This window comes from Acomys russatus, chromosome 8 (genome assembly GCF_903995435.1).
Source record: "Acomys russatus chromosome 8, mAcoRus1.1, whole genome shotgun sequence".
NCBI lineage: Eukaryota > Metazoa > Chordata > Mammalia > Rodentia > Muridae > Acomys > Acomys russatus.
Window position 1 is genome coordinate 56332307 of NC_067144.1, and position 13123 is coordinate 56345429.

Genomic DNA, 13123 nt, shown 5'->3' on the forward strand with positions numbered 1-13123 from the left:
CCCAAGGTAATGTTATTGGCCGGGGGAAAATCTGTTAATTCCTGGTCTGCACAGGAGTGCTCAACTCAGTCCTGACCGAGACATCTGGATGGATAGCTGCAGGTATCCTGTTCTCTTTCCCTGAATAACCTCTTGGACAATGGACAAGACAAGTTACTATTCCTCCTTAGTCACACCACATTGCTCCTATCCCCTAATCGGGATAGACTTACTACAAAAACTATAGGCCACCATACCTTTTACAGGGGGCCACCACCCACCTTACTTTGAATCCCATTCACCCTGAACCCTTATTCTTGTGACCTGCCCCTCCAACCAAGACTGATACCCAAAAATGACTCTCAAGCTGCAGAACACCTGCAGATCCTGTTTCTCCTGGTTGGCCAGCTTCTCTGTGGGTGGTTGCTGCTACAGGCATGCTAGTGAACAAGGCTGACCTTGGGAATACAAGCTGACTGTATTTACATGGTAAACATTATACTGAATCTAACTCTTAGATTTTTAGGGTAAGAAAAATTTACTGTAGAGGAAAATTTGAGCAAAAGAAAGATTCTCTTTGTCTTTCTTTAGGTAGGTGTATGATGTGTGTTGTCAGAGTCGCTCTACTTCCTCCTTCAGTATTATTAATCACTATGCATCTTTCATATCATAAATCAACAGATTGCACTGACTGTATTATTTTTATCTGGTTTTTCTTCTCGAGACAGGGTCTCATGAAGTTTAGGCTAGCATTTATGTAGCCAATGATGGTTTTTGAAACCTTCATCCTCCTGTCTTCACCACATGCATGCTAGCCTAACAGGCATGTGCCACTACCAGCTTATGTTGAAAATGTTTCCTATTTAATAAACCTTCTGCTTTGTTTTTTTAAAAGAATCTTTTCCTAACCAATAACTCCTTTAGTTATATGCCATTCTTTTTAATTTTTGTACTTCTTATTTACCTGCTTAAAGAACTTTGAGTATTTACCTGTGATGTCATATCAGCTCAATGCGACTTTGATAAAAGATACTTTTGTTTAAAATGTCTCCAAAGTTGATTTACTTTCCCTCTCTCTGCCCAATTCTTTAAGGTGTGTGTGTGTGTGTGTGTGAATATGTATGTGAGAGAGAGACAAACTGACAGGGAGAGAGAAAGATAAGGAGGGAGAGAGGGAGAGAGACAGAGACAAAGATCCACATCTGTTGAATGCCACTTACAGAAGCAAATTGAAAGAAATCATCCAGTTTTCAAATTACTCTCTGAACAAATATTTGAAATCATCACTGCATAGAATCCTTTCCTGTGCTGTGAGATGCTGCAGGATGTAAAAGACCCAGACCTCAAGAACACACAAGCTAATGTTACTGACCGGTTTTGTCCAGTGGTTGGGGTGTGGGAAATAATGAGTAGAAAAACATGTAGGGAAAGAAAAATAAGTGGAAAGCCTCCGAACAGACGTTCAGCACAGCAGGAGATAGCGCTGGGGACCACAGGGGTAGGACTTGCAAGAAGCAAAGAGCAGACGGGTAGCTTGCAGTTTGAAAAGAACCCCAGACCAAAAAAGATTATTCTACACACGGCAGGGAAACCTACATGAGAACAAGAGTTCTCACTGTGGAGCCATAGGGAAGAATTTGGGTTAGGAAGCGCATTAGTAGCTGAGGTGGGGGAGCAACACAGCGCAGCCTGAAGTTCATGGTGGGCTGTGTTCATTTAAATTTAAAGCTCTGAACGCTCAATGAGTCACCTTTTTATTTAGCCTTGCTTGTGCACAAAGTAATGTGTGCTACAGTTTCATCATCACTTAATGTCGTATAAAACCCAGCAATTTATTGGCTCATAGCATGACCCTGTGGAAGAAACAACTCTCATGCCTTGTGTTTTGGGTGGATTTTTTTTTACTTTTAATTATATCTAACATTGATGTTACAGAACACACAAGAATAAAATGAGATTAATTTTGTTAGTAAGATGGATTTGCAAACGTGTTCAAGGCCCTTTGAGACTAAAAGCCAATGAAATTGGAGTCCTGTGACAGCTCATGCTGGAAGGATCTAAACAGCAGGAAGAGAATATCTGGTGGTCCTGCTCTTGTGAAGAGACAAAGTGGAGGAAGAAACACTTCTTTGACAGTAAGAAAACGACTATGCCACCATGGAGAACACAGCCAGGAGGAAACACAATTCTAGGTCACTAGACAAGCTAAACTCCACAGAGATTTTGCAAGAATCAAGTCACATGTGGGCTGAGTCAAGAGTCAGGAGTTTGCTCTCGAGGTGAAGAATGTAACAAAAATAAGGTTGGAGTGAAAACACATTAAGAGCCTGAAGTTCAAACTCTCACAGGAGGAAGTCAGGAGGACAGGCCAAGAAATACTTTCTATGTTGGACCGTGGGGACAGAATGATGATTTGTCAAGTTATTTCTAGGTGAAAAGGGAAAGGAAATTCCCTGGCCAATGTCAGGGGACCTTCCAAAGAGATTCCTGAGTGTGTGATATTTCTAGGTGACGGATCTGTGGGATCTTTCTTGAGTCGCTCAGTAATGCCAACGCTGTCCTCCTTGTTTTTGCAATGGTCTCAAGATTTAGAGAAGTTGTTTGGCATATGTATTTTTCACCTCCGTGATGATGAGCTGGTTGAGGGAAATTCATTCTGGTCAACAAGTAACTCTAGCCTGCTGACTGACATCATAGCAGTCAACTGTTCATATATGGGGAGGAGGACTCTTGTCAGAAAAATGGTTCTCAACCCATACATTGCGATCCTTTTGGGGGGGTTGAATGATCCTTTCACAGCATTCAACAAAGACCATGGGAAAATACGAATATTCATATTCCAATTCATAGCAGTAGCAAAATTACAGTTATAAAATAGCAAGAAGAATAGTTTTATGGTTGGGGCTTACCACAGTATGTGGAGCATATGCTCAAAAACAACATTTTAATTATATCTTATGTATATATGTATATATATATATATATATATATATTGATTTTATTTTGGCCTTTCTCAAACAAAATTTTTGTTGACTTTCTTCCTTCTGCTTCCCCTCCCCGACCCATCCTCTCTACCCTTTCCCATTCTTCCCTTCAGGAGCCTCCTCTCTGCTCTTAAGTCACATGTATACTTTGGCCTTCCTGAAAGCTTCCTTTGCATCCTTTATCCCCCACCCTTGGGCTCCTATCTAGTGTTTAACTTTTACTCATTTTCACACCTTCTCAACAATACACATTAAAAACACTAAAAGATTCTACACACACGAAAGTGTATCTTTTGCTGTTCTATGTCTGCATCATTTCAATGAAATTCTTTCCACATCCATCCATTTTTCTTTACATTTCCTAATTTTATTTTAAAATATATTGGTATATTAGAACACTGAGATGTGGCTTCTCTTCTTCCTGTCAGGGTCAGGGTGGAGGTGTCTGCCATGTTTGGCAAAATAGAGTTGGTAATTCCATGAGCAATTTTACAATTGCCAGCTTGAATTTTTCTTTTCCATATGGACTTAGATTTTTTTTTAAAAATGGATTTTTTTCTATATGACTCAGTTTTTCAAATGTGCCTGGTTCTAAAACATTACCTGTGTTGTAAAAAAATGTTCCACATGCAACCCTGCTTTTCCCATCAACTTTTAACCATTTTCATGACACTTACTCTCTTTTGCCTTCTATTTCCTTAAAATAGAACCAATGTTCTATATCTGATTGGAAGAAGACAAATTCTAAATTGCAGGACGGAAAAGGCGTTTTTTGTGTTGTTCCAGACCCTTCTCAATGACATTGAGAAAACTGCAACAACTCAGGAGGTGAGGATGCAGATGACTGGCTGTTTCCCAGACTGCCTTAGCAGACCCCTGCATCTGGCCCTTCAGAGTCTCATTCTAGACTTTACATGTTTAGAAATTTAGGGTTTTTTTTTTACAGTGACTTAAAGCTTTATAACTTTAATGTATATATTACATGTCTGAAAAATGTAAGTCATTGCTAATGGCCTTAAAGCAGTGATAAACCCATAGCTGGCATTTTTATTGTAATGACTAACATATAAACTGTTTTTCTCTATATCAAAAAATGAAGCAGATTTAGCTTACATGCATATACAATAGTTCTTCTGGTTTGGGTAATTGTAAGTAGACAGTTTTCACTTCTTAGCTTATATAGAAGCTACTGCTAAGACCACATTCTATTTAGTAGCTTTATAAATAAGGCCTCATTCATAGTCCTGCACTGTCAATTGTACCTGATAATTTACCTGCTTACTCACTGTCACTTCCTCTGGAACGCTCTGTCCTGGAGTCTTCTGTCCAATGTGGGATGGCCTTTTCTGTGTGAAGGCTCCTCTCCAGCTTGAAAAGGATGCTGAAAGGTGTCTGTTCTCACATTAGATTCTGTTTTCTCCTATGACGTATCCTTCTTTTTGACCTGTCCACCACAGGGAACACAGAATACATACCAATAGTCTCTAGCTGGAGTGCAACACTGTCCATTGATACACATTGCCTCAAATGCCCTGATATCATTGTTCCACGGTGAGAGTGTGGTTGGTCAATGACTATTTATATAGAAGTCATGGAAGGATGGCATTTACACAAAGCATATGAAAAACATTGTGCTGAGCCTCAACCTTTCTATGTTATGATTAGAAGTAAGAAAAGATTTTATTTCCTGCAGAGGTCACAGTTTTGTTTTGTTTTGTTTTGTTTACATAACTCTTACTGGTTGAAAAGAGGGCTTTTGTCTTCCTCCTCTTTTTTTTTAATCTTTGGTTTTTCATTAGTTATAGCTTCACATTTTTGTTGTATTTTTATTCTTTATTATCACTTCATTGTTTTTTGTTTTTTATGTTCTTTTTGTTTACTCTTAGAGAATTTTATGCATTCATACAATGTATTTTGATTATATTCAGCTCAATTCTCATCTCCAACTCCTCTAGAATCTCCCATTTAAGTCCCCTAAACAATTTAATCATTTTCCTCCTCCCCTTCCTCCTCCCCCTTCTTCTCCTTTTTGTAATAATCTGTTATAATTTGCATGAGAAATGGCCCACATGGGCTCATGTACTTGAACATTTACTCTCTCTCTCTCTCTCTCTCTCTCTCTCTCTCTCTCTCTCTCTCTCTCTCTCTCTCTCTTTCTCTCTGTCTCTCACTTGTGGGTCCATAAGCTGTAGCTCAGTCACCCTGCCAGAGGCCACATCACTAAAGAAAATGAATTCTCCATTCCCTAGCAGCCATCAACTATCAATAGGTCAGCTGGGTGTGAGTGCTCATGTGTTTCTTGCTATCTAAGCTGGAGAATTGACTAGCTTGACCTCTCGGCAGTCTTGGACAGACAACCACAGCTGAAGGATCATGCTATGTTTGGTGACAATAATTTGTTCCAATCTTCTTGACCTCTGGCTCTTAGGATCTTTCTGGCCTCCACTTTCTAAAATGTTCCCTAAGCTCTGCAGAGAAGGACTATGGTAGATATGTGCCATCTATGGTTGAGCATTTTGCTTGCACTTTTTCTATGTAGTTTGATTAGTTTTGAGTTCACTACACAAAGACTCTTCTTCAATGATAACTGAGAGCGGCACTGATCTCTAGGTACAAAGATACATCTTTAGAGAGTAGCTCGATACTATGTCCATTTGGCAAAACAATAGTAGGCATAGGTTCACTCCTAAAGCTTATAAGCTCCCCAGATGTGGGTTCTTGAACAGATTTACAGTCTCAGACACGAGTCTCTGCCTTTCTAATGGGCCTTAAATTCAATCCGCAAGTGATTGGTTACCCATATAACTTTCATGTCACTATTGCGTTTGTGGATATATCTTGCCCCACTGATTGTTACTGTGGCTTGCAGGGTGCATAGCTGGATATGACTGTTCATGTTCTTTCTCACCTAGCAGCCTGCATATCATCTTCTGACATGGTGAGAGCCTCAGTTCTCCAAGTGCTCTGGACAAAATATACGATATCTTCAGCAGTAGGATCTTATTACCAAGTTCTAAAAAGCAACCAAGGATAATGGCAACTGTTTTCTTTGTTTTGAGGATTTCTGGGATGCCCTCAACCAACAACTGCATAAGAGGCATCTCACACTGCTTAGTGATCTTTATTTGGTTGCCTATGATTTCTGAGAAGAGCAGTTACATGTAAGTACCTATGGAAATTCCTGTTAAAGTTTGAAGTTTATAAAAGAACAGGTATCTATATGTCCTTTTAAAACACATCTAGGGCTAAATTTCTCTTCCTCTTCCTCACTTCTCTTTCCTCTTCTCTCTTAAGTTCTTCTTCTATTGTTTTTCTTTCTCCCTTCACATACTGTACTACTGTCCTCTCATAAGATCCCTCACCCTTGACTTTCTTATAGCTTCTTCATAGTTTCATGGTTTCCACAGATGCTCCAAGTTAAACACTCAAACTTAAAGATTAGATGTTAGGAACTACTTATGTGAGAGAAGGCATTTATTAGTTGTAGGAGTCCTTTGGTGGAGACTCTGGAGTCTCACATATATGAACTCATCAACTGCCATCAGTGATACTTCAATTTCTTCTTTTTCTCCTTGTATCTCTTTTATTTCCTTCCCTACCTTTGGTGCTGTTGTGAGGACTCCAAGTACTATACTGAATAGGTGTACACACCCTGTGTTTTGTTCTTGGCCTCAGCAGGAATGCTTTGACTTTTCATTGTTAAACATGGTGCTTGCTACTGATCTCTCATGTATAGCTTTTTATCATGCTGGGATATGTTCATTTTATCCCTAGCATCTCCAGTTTTCTTTCTTCTTTTCATGAAGAGATGGGAGACTTTGTCACTTATTGTCTGCTCACCTGAGGTGATGAGAAGATGATGAGGTCTTCCATGTACACGGATTGATAGGATTGCCAGGGTGAAAATTACCATCCTCCCAAATCAGGCTACAGATTCAATGCAATACCCACAAAAATTCCAGGGCGACTTTTCACAGGCATTGAAGGAAAATCTAACTTATATATGCAAGCACAAAGGCTCTTAGATACAAAATCCTGAATAATGATAAAAAAAAAAAAAAAAAAAAAAAAACACTGCTGGAGGTATCACCAGTCCTAATTTCAAGTTATGAATTTTTTATGCATTTTGTTTTGTCTCAGGGATGCACTTTCTTAGCTCTCCACAGATACTAAGTACAGTATTTTTCTGCTCCCTGAATATGTTATGGTTCTTTTCATACTGCAAGTTTTCTTTTCTCTTTCTTAGTTAATATTAATGGCTTAATAAGCAAATGGGGAGATTTGTGAATGCTAGATGCTATGATGGCTATTCCTGGTTGCCAATTTGACACACATAGGAATATGAAACCTCAGTTAAGCAATTAGTTCCATCAGGATGGGCTATGGGCATTGTCTTTGGGCCTTTTAAAATTATTATTAGAAGTAATTGATGTGGGAGTGCACAACCAATTGAGTGAAACCATCCCTAGGCTGGTGGACCCAAGCTGCATGGGAGCAGTGGAGCAAGCCAGTAAGCAGCTTTCCTCCACCATTCCTGCCTCTGGTCTGTCTTGAGTTCCTTCTCTGATGTCTTCATTAACAGGTTACGAACTGGAAGCAAAAGATGAAACAAACCCTTTCTTCAAATTGATTTTGGTCCTGGTGCTTATGACAACAACAGAAAGCAAACCAGGATGGGGACACTTCTTACTGATTGATAAACTTCTTATGATTAGCATTTCTGGCGGGCCAGGTGGCAATTGTGTTGTGACATCTCTACTGGAATTTTCTCCCAGGGTATGCCTTGTCTCTCAGGAAACCTAGAATGTGTTATTAGCTATTAGCTCTTTGAATTTGGTGGAAATTGAAGGCACATGGTTCATAACTGAGCAAATAGCTTCAGGTTAGTTCTATTTTTCCCTAGTACCTACTGCCTAAGGCACAGTAAGAGGCAGGCATTTGAAGGAGCTTACAGAAATTCAGGGCCAGAGGTAGAGGCTAATTTTCCCTATGACGTTTTAAAAATATCCTCCTAACATTTCAAAATTGTTTTTTGTAATTCCAGTTCTCGAGTCTTTTTGATCCTCTTCCTCCTGCTCTTTTTCTTCTTGATTTATTTTTTACTTTTTAATTTTTCAAGATAGGGTCTCTCTGTGTTAGCCTTGGCTATCCTGGACTCACTTTGTAGACCAGGCTGGCCTCGACCTCACAGAGATCCACCTGCATCTGCCTTCTGAGTGCTGGGATTAAAGGTGTGCACCACCACACCCGGCCTTCTTCTTGATTTTTTTTTGTTTCCATTTTTAAAGACATTCTTATATTTTTTTTTATTACAAAAGCAATGCATCCTGTTTTAACAAATTAAAATGTCAAATTGCATTTAAAATTTTTTATCATGTAAATTTTTTTATATTTTATTAATTTATTCATATTACATCTCAATTGTTATCCCATCCCTTGTATTCTCCCATTCCTCCCTCCCTCCCATTTTCTCCTTACTCCCCTCCCCTATGACTGTGACTGAGGGGGACTTCCTCCCCTTGTATATGCTCATAGGGTATCAAGCCTCTTCTTGGTAGCCTGCTATCCTTCCTCTGAGTGCCACCAGGTCTCCCCATCCAGGAGATGTGGTCAAATATGGGACACCAGAGTTTGTGTGAAAGTCAGACCCCACTCTCCACTCAACTGTGGAGAATGTCCTGTCCATTGGCTAGATCTGGGTAGGAGTTTGATTTTTTAAGACAGAGTTTCTCTATGTAACATTGCTGTCCTGGACTAACTTTGTACACCAAGCTAGCTTGGAACTCACAGACATATGCCTGTCTCTGCCTCCCTGAGTGCTGGCATTACTGGTGTGTGCCACCACACTCTGTTACTACTACTACTAAAATAGATAATAAAAAATATTATTATTATAAGACAAATACAGCAAAGTGCTCACCTGTGTGATTTCTTTGTCTTCTCTCAATTACTCATTATGCCTCCATTGACTTAAGTCTTCAAGCACACTTGCTTTGAATTATAGATGTCTACTGATTTTAAACTATTTTATTTGTTTTTGTTTTGTTTTTTTCTAGATCTTAGACTGTTTGACTATGAAGAGGAGGTAAAGAAAGGTGTTTATTCCACCAATTTAAAAAATAAGTCTGGTTGACCTAATTTTAAAGCATAGATCCTCATCTTGTATTGATCACTTTATTCGTCTCTGTGACCTGTTATGGGACAAATGGGAGCTTAAGGGCAGAATGGTTTATTTTGGCTTCCAGTTTCATGGTAAGAAGTTTCAGTGGAAACTCGCAGCATAGCTTAATATGTATACATATTTTTGAAGATTTATTTTTATTCTTTTTAGTTAATTAAAAAGAGTACCACATGAAGACCGAGCTGCACAACTGTTACATATGTGCAAAGGGTCTAGGTGTGTCCAAGCTCTCTGTGTGGTGGTTCAGTCTCTGTCAGCCTCTATGAGCCCAGGTTAGTTTGTTCTGTAAGTTTTCTTGTACATTTGACCTCTCTGTTTCCTTCAATCCTTTAGCCTCCTCTTCCACAGTGTCCCAAGCTCTAAGTAATGTTTGGCTGTGGTTCTCTGCTTCTCTTTCCATCAGTAGCTGAGTGAAGCCTCCAAGATGACAGTTATGTGGGCACCTTTTGGAAGTGTAGCAGTTAATAGTGTAAGGGGTGAGCTCTCATGACAATAGGTCTCAAGCTGAGGCAGTCATTGGTTGGCCATTCCCTCAATTTCTGCTCCCTTGTTACCCTTGCAAACCTTATTGGCAGGAGAAATTGTTTTTCTACAGTTTTGTGACTGGGTTAATGTCCCAGTCCCTCCATTGGAAGTCTTGCCTGGTTACAGGAGGTGGCTGTTTCAGGTCCCATAGCACCCATTGCTAGGAGTCTTAGCTAAGGTCACACTCATAGATTCCTGGCACTTTCTATCATCCTAGGTTTCTAGTCATCACAGAGATGCCCACTCCCAATCCCAGTTGTCTCTCCTAGTACTCTTTCACTCTCCATCCTTCCCAAATTGATCCTTCATGCTTCCTTTCCTACTTCCCCATCCCTGTTTCCCTTCCTCCAGACACCTCTGATATCTATTCTATTTCCCTTTCTCAGTGAGATAAATGTATCCCCGCCTTGGGCCCTCCTCTTCTATCAGATTTAATCTATCCGGCTTTATGCTGAAGTCTTTGATCCACTTTGGTTTGAGTTTTGTGCAGGGTGATTAAATAGGGATCTATTTAATTTTTCTACCTGAAGATATCCAATTAGGCCAGGACCACTTGTTGAAGAAGTCTTCTGTTTTTCCCATTCTATAGTTTTGGCTTCTTTGTCAAAAATCAAGTGTCCCTCGGTATGTGGGTTTACTTCTGGGCCTTCAATTTGATTCTGTCTCTTTTTATGCCTAGACCATGTGGATTTTTATTCATATTGCTCTATAATACAGCTTGAAATCAGGAATGGTGATATTTCTAGATTTCTTTTTTATTGTGCAGGATTATTTTGGCTATCCTGGGTTTTTTGTTTTTCCATATGAAGTTGAATTTTGTTCTATCAAGGTCTTTAATGAATGTGTTGGTGTTTTGATAGGAATTGCATTGAATCTATATATTGCTTTTGGTAATGCTACCAATCCATGAGCATGGGAGATCTTTCCATCTTCTGATATCTTCTTCAATCTATTTCCTCAAACACTTGAAGTTATTGTCATACAGGTCTTTTACTTGTTTGGTTAGATTTATACAGAGATATTTTGTATTATTTGTGGCTATGTGAGGAATATTGTTTCCCCAATTTCTTTCTAATCCTGTTATTGTTTGTATATAGGAGGGCTATTGATTTTTTTAGTTAATTTTGTATCCAGCCACTTTGTTAAAGGTATTTACCAGCTGTAGGAGTTCCCTGGCAACTTTTTGGGGGTCACATATGTATACTATCATATCATCTGCAAAGAGCAATAGGTTGCCTTCTTCTTTTCCAATTTGTGTCCCCTTGACTCTATCAGTTTTCTTATTGCTGCAGCTAAAATTTCAAGTACTATACTGAAAAGATAGGAAGAGAATGAGAAGCCTTGTCTCTGTTTTTAGTGGTATTGATTTAAGTTTCTCTACACTTCATTTGATGTTGGCTATTGGCTTTCTGAATATTGCCTTTATTGAGTTTAGGGATGGGCCTTATAGACCTGATCTCTCCAAGACTCTTATCATTAAGGAGTTTTAGATTTTGCCAGAAGCCTTTTCAGCATCTATTGAGTTCATGCTGTTTTTTTTTTTCTTCAGATTGTTTATATGGTGGATTACAATGTTGGATTTTCATATCCATCATTGCATCCCTGGGATAAAGCCTACTTGATCATGGTACTTCATGTTTTTAATACATTCTTACAAATATTTTATTGGGTAATTTTGCATCAATATTCATAATGGAAATTGATATGAAATTCTCTTTCTTTGTTGAATCTTTCAAATTTTATGAAGTAAGACCTAAAGATTCTTTGGATTTCCTCGGTATCTATTGTTATGTTCCCTTTTTCATTTCTGATTTTGTTAATTTTAGCTAAGGAGTTGTCTTTCTTGTTGGTTTTCTCAAAGAACCAACTCTTAGTTTTGTTGATTCTATTTATTTTTGTTTGTTTCTAATTCATTATTTTCAGCCCTGATTTTGATTATTTCCTCTTGTCTACTCCTCTTGAGTGTGTTTGCTTGTTTTTGTTCCAGAGCTTTCAGGTATGCTGTTAATTAGGTAATATGAGGTCTCTCCATTTTTTTTTTTTTTTATGAAGGCACTGCTTTCCTTGTGTCCTTTAAGTTTGTGTATGTTGTGCCTTCATTTTCCTTTCTGTTCTTTTTTAAATGTAAAAACAGGCTTTATTAAAATTATAGTTCACAGTACATGAAACAAGCAGATATTCTCAATGGGATACATTTGCTTTAAGTGATCTACACTGTTAATAATTCTATCACAGAGACTGATATTCTCTCTGGAGAATAAATTCTAGAGGCTGAAGAGATGGTTTAATGGGTAAAGTACCAGCATACAAGTAAGAGAACCTGATTTTTGGTCCCTGGAAGCAAACTAAAATTTAGCATTGTGATATGGGCCAGTAACTCCAGAAGTACAGCAATGAAGGAACAATGTTCTTCAGAACTTGCCAAGCAGCAAGTCTAGCCCAAATAGTGGGATTCAGATTTCAATATGAGATCTTTTCTCAAAATTAGGGAGGGAACAATGAAAGACTACACCTCCCCCTTATCAACATATGTTGATGAGCAGCACCAGCTACTGCACCACCCCTTCTCCCATGGACACAGACACAAAGAATTTCTAAAATAGATCTGTTACAGTTCTTCCAGACAAGGTACAAATGTACATAATCCCATGCTTTAAAACAAGTACCCCTCCCCCAAAAGACCCAATTTCAATGCTACTTCAGCAGCTAGTGTTTTATTAACTACTATACATGTTACAGTGCCTATGCATACTGTTCTTAACGAGAAATGGGAAACAATACCTCAGCTCTTCTTTTACTCATGTCTTATGGATTCTGGTGAGAGAAAGAAACAGAAAATTCCAAGATCTTTAATACTGATCAATGACAGAAAACTTGCCTTGTATGTGCAAAGCTCTGACTGTTTTCCTTTGTCCCCCTACTCTACTCTTTACATATTCATATTTATGCACAAAGAACTCAATGCTTGAGAACTTTCCAATATGCCTTTAAAGTAATATTTGGTGCCTTCACTTTTATTGAATTCTAGAGCATCTTTAATTTCTTTCTTCATTAAACGGGGAGTTGTTCAGTTCCATGGATATGTAGGATTTCTGTTGTTTCTGTTGTTGAAGTCCAACTTTAATCCATTGTGATCTGATAAAATACAAGGGGTTGTTTCAATTTTCTTGTATCAGTTGAGACATGAATTGTGCCCAAGTATATGGTCAATTTTGGAGAAGGTTCCATGAGGTACAGAATAGAAGGTATATTCTTTTGTGTTTGAGTGTAAAGTTCTGTGGATTATCTGTCAGGTCTATTTGATTCATTATGTTTGTCTCATCATTTCTCTGTTTAGTTTCTGTCTGGATAATGTGTCCATTGGTGAAAGTGGAGTGTCGAAGTCTCCCACTTTTATTTTGTGGGGTTCAATGTGTGATTTAAACTTTAGCAATGTTTCTTTTATGAATACAGG